The 12,151-nt window shown below is 37.9% G+C and overlaps 1 long non-coding RNA gene across 1 annotated transcript; it reads right to left on the minus strand.

The window, feature by feature from the left end:
• Nucleotides 1-10,415: 10,415 nt before the first annotated feature.
• On the minus strand, nt 10,416-11,277 carry LOC123249625. The gene is made up of 2 exons (XR_006506393.1): nt 11,177-11,277; nt 10,416-10,659 (listed from the first exon to the last, which is right to left on the minus strand). It is a non-coding gene; the product is annotated as an uncharacterized LOC123249625 (long non-coding RNA).
• Nucleotides 11,278-12,151: the final 874 nt, after the last annotated feature.

A 12,151-nucleotide genomic window follows, 5' to 3' on the forward strand; every position in this document is an offset into this window, starting at 1 on the left:
CAGGTGATCTTGCACTAGTCATATATCTGAACTACCACTGTTGTCACCCAATTAACAGTGGTAGTATTCAGTTTACCCTCTCTCTATCCCATTATTTATAACATTGGACAGAGAACAGCTTAATGATCTTTACCTTGGTATGTTTTCATCCATTTATCAAGTATTTAGTTAATATCTACTAGGTGAGAGGCACTAATTCTAGGTGTCTCATGCTATAGCCAAGATATGAAGAACTCTGCATTCTAGTAGTTGGCATTCTAGTTGAGGAAAAAAAGATATATTCACAGTGACAAAATAGAATACAATAAATATATGTGTAGATAAATAGATGAATGTCAAGGTAGGTAGATAGGTGAATGAAGAGTTAGACAGACAAGAGAGGTGTGTGTGTGTGTGTGTGTGTAGGGAAATCCCTCAAAAGAACTATACAACCATAAACAAAAATTTCATCACCTTGAATCAAGGCTTTTGTTTCTCTGAGAATCTGAAGAGCTCTACTATGCAAATTTGTTTTGTTGATACCAGAGAGGGAACCAAGAGCAATGGTATGTCCCATACATAAAGAAACATGATAAAAAGCATGGCTATTGTCTCCTTCTTTAGTTCTCTTTTGTTTGACTGCTTATGCTATTTCCTTTATAAAATCATTATCTATTGACTGTAGGTGTCTCCCAAGGCTCAGTTCTGGGCTTTTTTCTCTTTTTTTCAAATCACTATCTGGCAATGATTTCTATTTGTATTATCTCTTTGGAGACAGATTTCAAATGTCTCAACAGAAGTTCCTGTTTCCATCTCAGATCTAGCACATTCAAGATAGTACTCATTTTCTTCCCATTTTCAATATTTTCCAGTTCTTTAAAGGGTACCATTACTCCCTTAATTATGCAAATTTGTTACCTAGGGTTCACCACTCTGCAATTTTTTTCCTCTTCCTGACTCAACTCGATTAGTTCCTAAGTCTTGTCAATACCTCTACAACATTTCTCTTATCTGCCTCCTCTCCTCTCATATAACCACAGACATAATTCAGGCCCTCATCTATTTATTTATCTCTGAATCCCTCTTGACTTGCACATGGTAGGACTTTGTTAAGTACTTGTTGGGTGGAAGTTCACTGGTCATTTAGGAAGAGCAAAGGATAAAAAAAAATGTATAGATAGCCCATGTCCTGTTTTGGCATCCAACAACCAAGAGGAAACATTTCAGTATATATCCTCAAAGGAGGATTAATAGAAGGATATGAACAAGAATTGGCAAGAGAAGGCATGGGGTGAATGCTCACATTGGTGAGATACCTACTGAGACATTAAGGATAGAAGCCTGAGTTTTATTAGTCTTCCTGTTGTGTGAAAGAAAGTTACTCTTCCTTCCTCTTCTGGGGTCACACACTTGACCTCATCTCCTGATGGTGAGGACATAACTGTGTGAAGGAAATGATTGGGTGAATTGAGTCACAAGGATAGAATGATAGTCAGAAAAACGCAGCAGTAGAGTCAAGAGATAATGAGACAAGGGGAAAGTCAATTTCCCCTGCACTGCACTTTTAGACTGCCCCCTTGGGCAGCTCAGGAAAAATAGAAAGCCATGGTTGGCTCCTGGGACATGACATGTGAGCGAGTGCTGTTTTGATAAACTGAGACAAGAGCAAATTTCATTCTCTTCTCTTCCATATTTGTTGCTGACTAGACTTGCCTGCGTTGCATAAGTAGTGGGGCCTAGTGGTGGCTACAAGCTGAATGGAACAATAAGGAAAGTATCTTTTATATTCTTTCTCCTTTTTTCCCATCTTTTCTTTCCCCTACTAATTTTGATTAATAAAATTATTAATTTATGGCCAGTCTCAGAATTTTCTTTCTTATATTATTGTTTTAATTTCAGTCAGTAAGATAGTAGCTCTTTCCATTTTAAAATTCTACTTTTTCAAAAGAGGACAAAGTATATTTTGATTATAGCAATTAATTCTGCAGAAGTTTCTGTATAATTAGAAAATGTTGAACCCCTGAACTACATTACCCAGAACCCTTTTCCCTTTCATCCATGTTACATCTTCACATGTTGTTTATAAGTTTTCTGTAACTCTGCCTCTTGCACTTTTTCCCACGTGTTCTACTGGGAAAGCTGGCTTTTTATTCTAGCATTTTAGTTTAGTTATTATTAATAAATCTTATTAAATATAATACTTGGAGTATTTGGATATTAATTTTTACTCTTACAATTTTTGGTGTACCACTTTGGGATACAAATTCTCAAAAAAAAATTTTTTAACTCTGAGCCCTAAAAAAGAATAAAGAGTAGATAAATTTTGCAAGCTGCATTTTCTCCTCCTGCCACTGCTCCATCCACTACTGCTGCTGCTGCTGTTCACACCATTACTTCTGTCCTGGTCTCCCTATTGCTGAGGTGTGCTGGGAAGTCTGAGAGCTGTTTGGAGTTTGGAAGTGCCTTCTTGGTCCTGTGCAGAGGGTGACGTATAAATCCTTCTCCTTCCTCTTTTTCCTCCCACCCCGAATGTGGGTTTCCAGCCTGTCCTAGCCATTTTTCAGCAGAGGAACACAACATGGAACAGAAAAAAAAAATTGCGCTATTCAGTCCCCCCCTCCCCCTTCTAGTTTCTAAGCCAAATTCTTAAGCTGACTCTGGGCTCCTGGCTGAGAGAGAGTTGCAACTCAGGATTTTTCACAGGAAGGGGACACCTCTGTCATATTGTTTTATTTTGTTTTGTTTTGATGGCAGATAGCCTAAATCAGTGGATCTGAAGTCAAAGTTTTTGGGAATAAGCCTCTGATTTTTTCCCCCTTTTTTTCTCCTGACACAAAACACCAAGAAAAGCCCGTCCTTTATATTCAAATACCCTATTGTTCTCCCTAGAAGTTTTGCCCTTAGGGAAGAGGGCACAAGAGAATAGCTTTTACAAGCCCCTCAGCAAACACCTGAAAGGTTTCTTTTCTTTCTAGTCAGGATCTTTTTTTTTCCCTGTAAGTAAAATCCATTCAGTTTTTTTGTTTTTTGTTTTTTGGTTTTTTTTGAGGAATAATGCTGTTAACAAAGCACACTTGAAACTCTGAAAGAACAGTTTGAGTTTGTAGAGCTAACAAGGGCATATTGGCTCTGCTTAATTTTTTTACTGGCAGTTTTTATTGTCATTGGATATTTCCCATTTTATTTACTTCTCCTCAAGAATATGTAGCCACAAGCTAGGTTGCTTGAATTACAAACCAAACTGGAATATTTTGACAAACTTTTGAAAATCTTAAATACTTTCAACATGCAGAATGGAGATTCTGCCCAGTGCTTGTATGAGGAACTCCAGAGGTGTGACAAAAGAAATGCAAATGGATAATAAATACTGGGGAGGGGAAGGAATCTTAAAGAGATATGGAAGTTTATTGATGTTAACTTTTTTATTTTTGTTTCTCCTCCATAATAGTGAAGAAGTCTTTATTGGAATTGGAAGGAAGGATTTTTTAATTCAATGCCTATACTCTATCATATTTACTGTATTTGCTGATTGTTTTAAAATTTAATTTTTTTAAGATCATATGTTAATCTAATCAATATCTTTCTGTTACACTGAATCATTTTAAGCTAATGTGTTTTTGCCTATTAGATATACTCTGTTACATTATTTTTATTTCTACCTTTCCCCTATGACAGTACTGAAGAACATATCATTGTGAAAGCTCATAAACATCTTGCACAAACTCTTTTAAATAGCAAAACCATAGCTCCTTATGTATGCTGGGTTTGACACTAGATCCATCAAGGTCACATGTTGCCTTACTAGCCTTTTGTTCCATTTTGCCTTTGTTGATTGTCACATAGATAATGGATGGACTCCATCAAAACTGGTTACAGGGGGCAGCTGGGTAGCTCACTGGATTGAGAGCCAGGCCTAGAGACGGGAGGTCCTAGGTTCAAATCCGGCCTCAGACACTTCCCAGCTGTGTGACCCTGGGCAAGTCACTTGACCCCCATTGCCTACCCTTACCACTCTTCCACCTATAAGTCAATACACAAAAGTTAAGGGTTTAAAATAAAATTAAAAAAAAAAAAAGAAAACTGGTTACAATTGTTTACAACGTTTGGAGAATTTAATAGTCTAAATATCTCAATTGATTTTAAGGGGCCTTCAGAAATTATTTTTAGCTGAATGATATTTTTATATAGATATTATAAAGAATGTTGAATTAAAGGTAGAGAATAAAATAGAAGTTCTTGGCAGAAAAGTTTATATAAAGCATGAAGTCTAAAGTAGCTTCTGCATGATTTTGTAACTCTTCAGTTAAATCTACCTCCAACAGAAGGATCTAGATTCTTAGTGACATTTTAAAGCCCAAAAGGTTTTCATCAGCAATACAGAGGTTTGTGTTTTTCTAGGCTCTTCTGCCAAATTTTGAAATAATGGCAGTAATAAACATTGTTAAAAATATCTTTGCCAAGGTTGAAAGATTTGCTATATCTGTAGAACTTGTGACAAGTATCCATCAGTTCATACGTTTTTTAAATGTCACATAGCAAGTGGCTATACAGAGAAACTCATGTGAATCCTACATAATAGTGGATTTGTTTGCTATTGTCATTAACTGGGCTTTTGTGAATTTTGGGAATTTTGGTATTTCTTTGAATGTGCATTACCTGCTTTACTACTGTTTTATATAGCTGTTACTCTATGAAAATCATTTGCACGCACACATTGTGTTGATGGCCAAGTTGAAAAGGAAATGGATCTCATTTTGGGGGGAGAAACCTGTGTATTCTACCTCTCCTTGGCTGACGCAGTGTGTCACTGATTGTAAGCTATTTTTTATTTTTAAAACATTTTTTTCCTGGTATGTGCAATACAGTATTTGAGGGTTTTTTTCTCTCTTTTTTGAACTCAAAGCACATGTTACCAGTATTAAAAAGTGTTGTTGTTTTTTTTTTATTTTGTGCTAAGGTAAGTTTGAAAATGTCCATTAACCCTAATGTCAATGCATACTCAGAAAACTTTAGACTGCAAAAAAAAAAAAAAAAAGGCACAACACTAATGTGCATGGTGCCTATTGAGCACAAGGTCAAAGAGACCAACCAAGCACAGTGGGATTGATGTAATTTTGAGGCAGGAAAAGAGGACCTGAACTTGTTTGGGGTTCAAGGTTGTAGCTATTTTGACATATGTCAGAGGCAGGTCTTCCCTGAGCCACATTCTACCAAACACCTCACTTTGGCTGCCATCCTGGCTCCTGCATCCCTTAGAGAAAAGGAAAAATCAGACAAGGAAATGCTATTTTCCATTTGCTGCCAAAATCTAGTCCCTTTTTCTGTCTTTCATAGTGTGGCAAACTCTCTGTAGTCCTGGCTACTGATTGGGTAAGTGCATAATTACATAAATCACTTTAATTGGGTCGTGATTCAAGGACCCGTTATAGGTTACTTTTCCTTTACTTAGATTTTTTTAGACATAAAACTTTGATATTTTATATTTCATCCACAAGTTATTTTTTCTCTGTCATTTGGATTTTTTGATGTTTTTTATTTCTTTTGCCAATTGATTCATATGCCTCATAACTTAGCCATGCATCCCTGTGTTTCTCACCATCCTCCTCAGTGGAGAATGTGTTATTATCATATAATGCAAAGTTTAAATTCTTTTTAGAGTAATTTTAGGATAAGAAACTTGCTACCTTCCAGAATTTAGAAAGTGAACTTTTTGGAAAAGGTGCCATGAAGATGCCTGCAGAGACCATATACTGCATCAAAAGATCCAGAGTGAACTTTGGGTTGTGCTAATTTGAACTATGGGGGGGGGGGGGGGAGGGGGAGTTGAATGCATTTGTTTTGAATGTACAGTTATGCCAAAGGGGACTGCACCCAATTAGCTTTTTGTCAATGTAGCAATCATTGGTTTTGTTCTTTTTCTCTTTTATTTCCTTTTTTATCCCCAAATTATTGTAATTTAAAAGTTAGTTATGTTTAACATGATCCCTATGGGGAGGCTGTTCTCCCAAAAGGATCACAGGGGGGAAATGTATAACTAGAAAGCCTTGAACCCCTGAACTATATTACCCTGAATCCTTTTTCCTTTTGTCCATGTTGCATCTTCACATGTTGTTTATAAGTTTGCTGTAACTCCATCTCTCGTGCTTTTCCCTACATATGTGGCTGGGAAAGCTATCTTTTTACTCTAGCTTTTTATTTTAGTTATTATTAATAAATTTATTAAGTATAATACTTGGAGTATTGGGATATTAATTTCTAATCTTACATTTCCAACTTATGATGTTCATGGCACACTAAAAGAGAGTAACCAACAATCAACCAATAGGTCCATAGATTAAGCCCTAACTAGGGGCTAGGCCAGTGATAGTGAATCATTGGGCTGCTGGGCAGAGAGGCAGGTGAAGTGAAGAATGTCCTCAGTAAGTGAAGAGAAGGGGAAGGGAGTGGTCCAAGTGCTCCCCTCCCCTCCAGCTGTGCCACCTGTGAGCTTCCCACCCTACCTTCTGTATGCTCCCATTGACCTGTAGCAGGGGTCAGCAACCTTTTTGGCCATGAGAGCCATAAATGCCACATTTTTTAAAATGTAATTTTGTGAGAGCCGTACAGTGCTCACAGTGCGCACTCCTATAACAGTGCATGCTCCTGTAACAGCACCTGAAAAAAATTTTAACTTTATGGCTTCTGCAGAAAGAGCCATACATTGCCGACCCCTAACCTATAGGGTAGAGGGGAGGGAGATATGAAAAAATGTCATCAGGCTTGGTGGAGAGGGGGAAGGGAGCAGCTCCCATCTGAGTCCCTCTGCCCTTCTAGTAATGAACTCTGGGGTGGGGGAGGGGGAAGAGGGTAGCATGAGTACCCACAGAGAGTGCTCTATGTGCCATCTTTGGCACCTGTGCCATAGATTTGCTATCATTGGGCAAGGCATTCTGGTTGGAGTTGGAGGAAACCATTACAATGATGGAACAACCCTCCCTACTTTTGAGTCATACTGGTGGGGTGGGGAGAGAATATATAGCTAAATACAAGATATATATAATAAATACTAAGTATCCTTGGATGTGCATACAATTAATACAATTTTCAAGCTTACATCTATATGATTTGAAAGAAAATCTGAACCACTGCCAGTATAACATCAGGGACACACCTAGTAAGATTTCAGAGCAAATCTTTTTTTAAAAAAATACCACTATTAAGGTTACTGTTTTAATGTTTGTAATAATAAAAGAATGGGATTAAAGGGCAAACTTGATTCAATGCTTTAAGGAGTCATGATTTAAAATGAATGCTTTTCCCATTCCATCCAAATTAATAAATATTTATTGGTTGTGGTCCTTGTACTAAAGAGGATTAGAATGACATCACTAGTGATATCTTTTGACTTGCCTAAATTGAATTTGATAAAGAATTGTACTAAATTGGCAGATTCATTCTTTTCCAGAGTCATCAAAATCCAATGGTGAGACAAAAGTCAAGATGACTGATAGATGGTCTGGAAAGCAATGGATGACCTTGGTTAATTCAATGTCTAACCAAGCTCTAAGTATTTCATAGATCCTGCTTCCACCACCTTCATGACCTTTGGAGCACATTGTTCTCAACTGCTCCTTTCTGTAAGATGAAATATTCACATGCTTGAGGTAGATACCTATGTGTAAATGCTAGGGATATAATTTTAAAAATAAAAGTCTCTGATGACCATTACAGAGCAAATGCTGCAAGGGCTGCTATATATTTATATGACATATATGAGGTATATAGGATGTTCAGGAAGATTAGTAACTCTGTGAAGGCTTGCTGAACTCTTTTCAGGGTTGCTTTCTTCCTTTGGTGTCCACCTTCTACCTAGATCTCACATATGGTTCCTAGAAGCTATAGCATGTCCAGCTGCCATTAAACAATCTCTGTAGATGGGCCAAACTAGATTGAGGATAACCAACAGACTTCAAACTGATTGGTGACTTAGGGGGATGCCTATCCCAGGCATGTAAAGACTTTACTCAATAGAAGGGGCAGATGAAAATAAAAACCATGAAGCTGTCAGAAGTAGATGTTGTAAAGTTCTAGAGCTTGGTTAAGCATCATAGAAGCTGGAGGCTGCTAAGTGGCTCAGTTGATTGAGAGCCAGGTCTAGGGAATGAAGGTCAGGCTAGGGTTCAAATATGGCCTCATACACTTCCTAGCTGTCTAACTAGGGTAAATCTCTTAACCCCCATTGCCTAGTCCTTACCATTCTTCTGCCTTAGAACCAATACATAGAATATAGTATTGATTCTAAGAGAAAGTGTTGTGTGGAGATGCAAAGCATGGAATCCCTGCAAAGGTACAGGGATAGCCTCACCTAGTCCCCTGGAATTCTGGGTGAGGCTATCCCTGTACCTTTGCAGGGATTCCATGCTTTACATCTCCACACAACAAAAGGTAAGTTTTTTGTTGTTGTTGTTGTTTTAATCAAAGAACCAAAGTCATCCACCCTATCCTGAGCCATTGCTAGTCCTGGACTCTGAATCATTACATCTACTTCACAAATCACTCCTTGAAGTCTTTAGTTCTCTGAAAATGGCAGCATTCTGGAAAAACTTGCCTACAGGTCAAGCTTTTGCCTTAATTACTTCCACTCTTTACTTTGGTAGCCTACTGGTCATTTGAATCTCAATTCTATCATTTTAATTAGTATCCTCTCTTTGGTATTGTCCACCTTTGTAACCTGACCCACCACCTATTCTATCCAAATTCAAGTACATACAATCTAAGCAGTTTGGTTGTAGTAGACCAGGGGTCAGCAACCTTTTTGGCCGTGAGAGCCATAAACACCACATTTTTTAAAATGTAATTTCATGAGAGCCATACAGTGCTCACAGTGCGCGCTCCTGTAACAGTGCCTGAAAAAAAATTTGACTTTATGGCTCTTGCAGAGTCATATCTGGCCCTCAAAAGAGCCGGATATGGCTCGAGAACCATACGTTGCTGATCCCCATAGGAGACTATACCTAAATCTGAAGATTAATTTTATAGCCTGAGTATTACTCTCATCTTCTAAGGAGGAAGTAATGGGGAGAAGCTAAGGTGCCCCTTAACCCACCTCCTCATTAAAATGCAGGGGAGGTTCAAATAATATATTGTTGGACCGATCAGAAGGAAGACACACTGAGGTTTAAAAGACCTTGATAGTTCTCCTCTTTCAGTGTATTTCATCATTGAGAGAGGCCGTTGACCCAATTTCTTGGTTACTGTTAGCCTAACTAATAAATTGATCATGCTCAGACCATTATCTCAATTTACCTTAATTTTCTTTCATTTTAAACCCTTACCTGATGTCTTAGAATCATTGCCTAGTTCCAGGGAGAGAGACAGACAGACTAGGGTAGGGATGGTTAGGAGAGGGGGAAGAGGAAAATATAGAGGTACCTGGGGTCAGTCCTCCTGCATTGTTGCAATTGCTCATAGCAGCTGATGACCATGATGCTTTGAGGTACCACCCAGTACCACCCAATGCTTATCAGGATGGAACTGGGAGGTCCATATCCATGTTAATTGAAGATCTAGGGTAAAGTCCAAGGGTGATATTTTTCTCGGGGGTTAGAAAGGAATTTTCTATGGTTTTTTTGAACTGGGACACTTCTGGAGTTTGAGGTGTCCAGACGGAAACCCAGGGTTCCATGCCATCTCCCCCTCTTCAAATTTTCTAGGGAGAATGGGTTATGGTCTATCTTCTGTAGCTTCTACAAAGCTCTTAAGGGATATAGAGCAATCCTTGATTGTATTAAGGGGGTGGAGACAGAGAGAGAGGAGGGGTGGAGAATTGGCAATCTGCATAATCCAGAAGTTCATATTGAAGAGGTTGTAGGGGTTACAGTGGTATCTTGGTGGTTCCCAGGAAGGCTTTTACCCTAGAAGCAACTAGAGAAGTTACAGTGTTACAAATGAGATTAGTCAGAAAAGTCTCATGGCCTAGATAGCCTACCATGGGGAATTAATAGTGCTGCGACCTTGTGAATCCACCACAGGAAGTTGTCCCAAGAATCCCTTTTTACTCTGTGTCCTTCTTCTGAGGGATGAGGTTTTCAATTAAGGGTTAGAGAATTCTAATACAAAGATATTTAGAGGTCTTTTTCTTTTCTTTCTTTTTAAAAAAACTATTCCTATAAGATCTTGACAGCAAATACAGATACAGTAAATACTAGTTCTATATAATTTATATTTTTTTCACAGACTCTTGTTGCTTTACAATAGATCTTGACAGAAAAGATTTTACAGTTCATTTATTTTTCTGAGAGCAATCAGGGTCTTGGGCCCTCTTCTCCTTCCTAAAAGTTCTCTTTCTTGTAGTGAGGAAAGGAGATTCATATACCTTATAGCAAATAAGATTCAATGCCTACATATTTGAATGAAAACTATAACATACCTGTTAAACTGGAAAAAACACAGAACTATTAAATAGTCAGAAAAACCAAGTCTTTAATCAGGAGTGGAATAAAGTACAAATATTTAGGCTTCCACACAGAGTCACATGTTCAAAACCACACAGAGCCCAAGGCTCTGGCTACTCTGGGTACTGTATCCCTGGGAATGACACCATACTAGATGACAGCTCAGAGGAACCATGAAAATTGGGCAACTTATAGACCTCTTGGAGAACTGGGAACCAGGAAGTATGGTTGAGTGGCTTTAAAATGGCTGCAAAGAAATGAGAAGTCCAAAACAAGATTATCAGAGAGAGGCTGATGCTTTACACTGGACACAAAAGGGAAAGACCCAGCCAAGGGCTGGGCTACCTGAGAAAGGACTTTGACACAATGGGAGAAGCTATCAGGACAAAACAAGTACTTAATATCTGATTGAGTCTGCTAACTCCACCTAAAGTACTTTAAGGTTTATTGTTAGTCTGAAACTCTGAGACTCAGATCTTCCTCGAGGAGAAATTCTCATGTGAAAAGGTCAAACTTGGGGTTCTCTTAGATTCCATGTTGACACACACCCCTATTGGTCAAGGCTTAACTCTGCTGACCAAACAAAAGGACAAAAGGGTGTTGCTTAAGAGAGTTTGACCCTGTTACTAAGGATGAAAAAGCATGGGACATAAGTATAGACAACTGGAATTTGGGAGCATTGCCCAAATGCCCAGCTCATTGACATTTGGATCAGAAAGGTAGGCAGTCTACCTTTGGCAAAATCTTAACAAACAAAACATTACCCTATTTCCCCAAAGTCTTTCAGTCTTTTGAATCTGGTGGGTCCTGATGAAGACTTCAGTGTCCTTTCTTTTGCAGACCTCTCCTTATGCAGACAGCTTCATTGCTGCAAGAGAAAACAGGAGAAATCCATGAACATATTCTCCAATAGGACTTGATTGACTCCCAGCATACTTACTTATCTATAGGATTAATATATTTTGCTAATTTTGGTCTGATTTGAAATGTCATCAGTCCTTAAAAATACTTGCCACTGATGCTTAAATCAATGTTTGTAAATCTGAAAATGGACCTCACTATTTGTGGCAAAAATAAAAATATTAGCAAATACTAAGTAAAATTCTAATTAAGCATTCTATTTTAAAACTTCAAAACCATATTAAGAATGCTTGCATGACAATTTAAGCTTCAAAACAATTTTAGAAGTTAAATTCAAAAAGTCTCAAAATTAAAATACTTCTAACTTCCCCTAGTTCAAACATCTCACACCTCCCTTGTGTAGGCTGAGATGCTAGGGATTTAAAAAACCTGTTTATCAAAGATGTTGCTTAGAATTTACTATTTATATGTACTTATTCCTCCTTTTTGGCACTTATGTGTTAGGTTCTTCTCACAACCAGAATTCTTTCTAATAATAATACCTTTGTCCAAAGACCTCTTTATCTGCTAACTTATTTATAATGGCTAAAAAATTTCTACCTATATGCCTCTTTAATTCTTATATTTCTAAGGATTAGCCAATCTAAGGCTTTGTATATTATATGATTAGAGAAAACTTGGCATAACTGGAGAAAAGAGAGAAGTTAACTAAATTGAGGGAGAAATGCTCACTTAATTTGGAATAATTAAAGCCATGCATAAGTTGGCAATGATGCACAGCCACAAGTAGAACCTGCCAGATATAACACAGAAGTTTCTTCTGTGATATTGTAAATTTGGGAGTCCTGGAACTAATTTTGAGGTCCCTGATTTAAACT

This window comes from Gracilinanus agilis, chromosome 5 (genome assembly GCF_016433145.1).
Source record: "Gracilinanus agilis isolate LMUSP501 chromosome 5, AgileGrace, whole genome shotgun sequence".
Lineage (NCBI taxonomy): Eukaryota > Metazoa > Chordata > Mammalia > Didelphimorphia > Didelphidae > Gracilinanus > Gracilinanus agilis.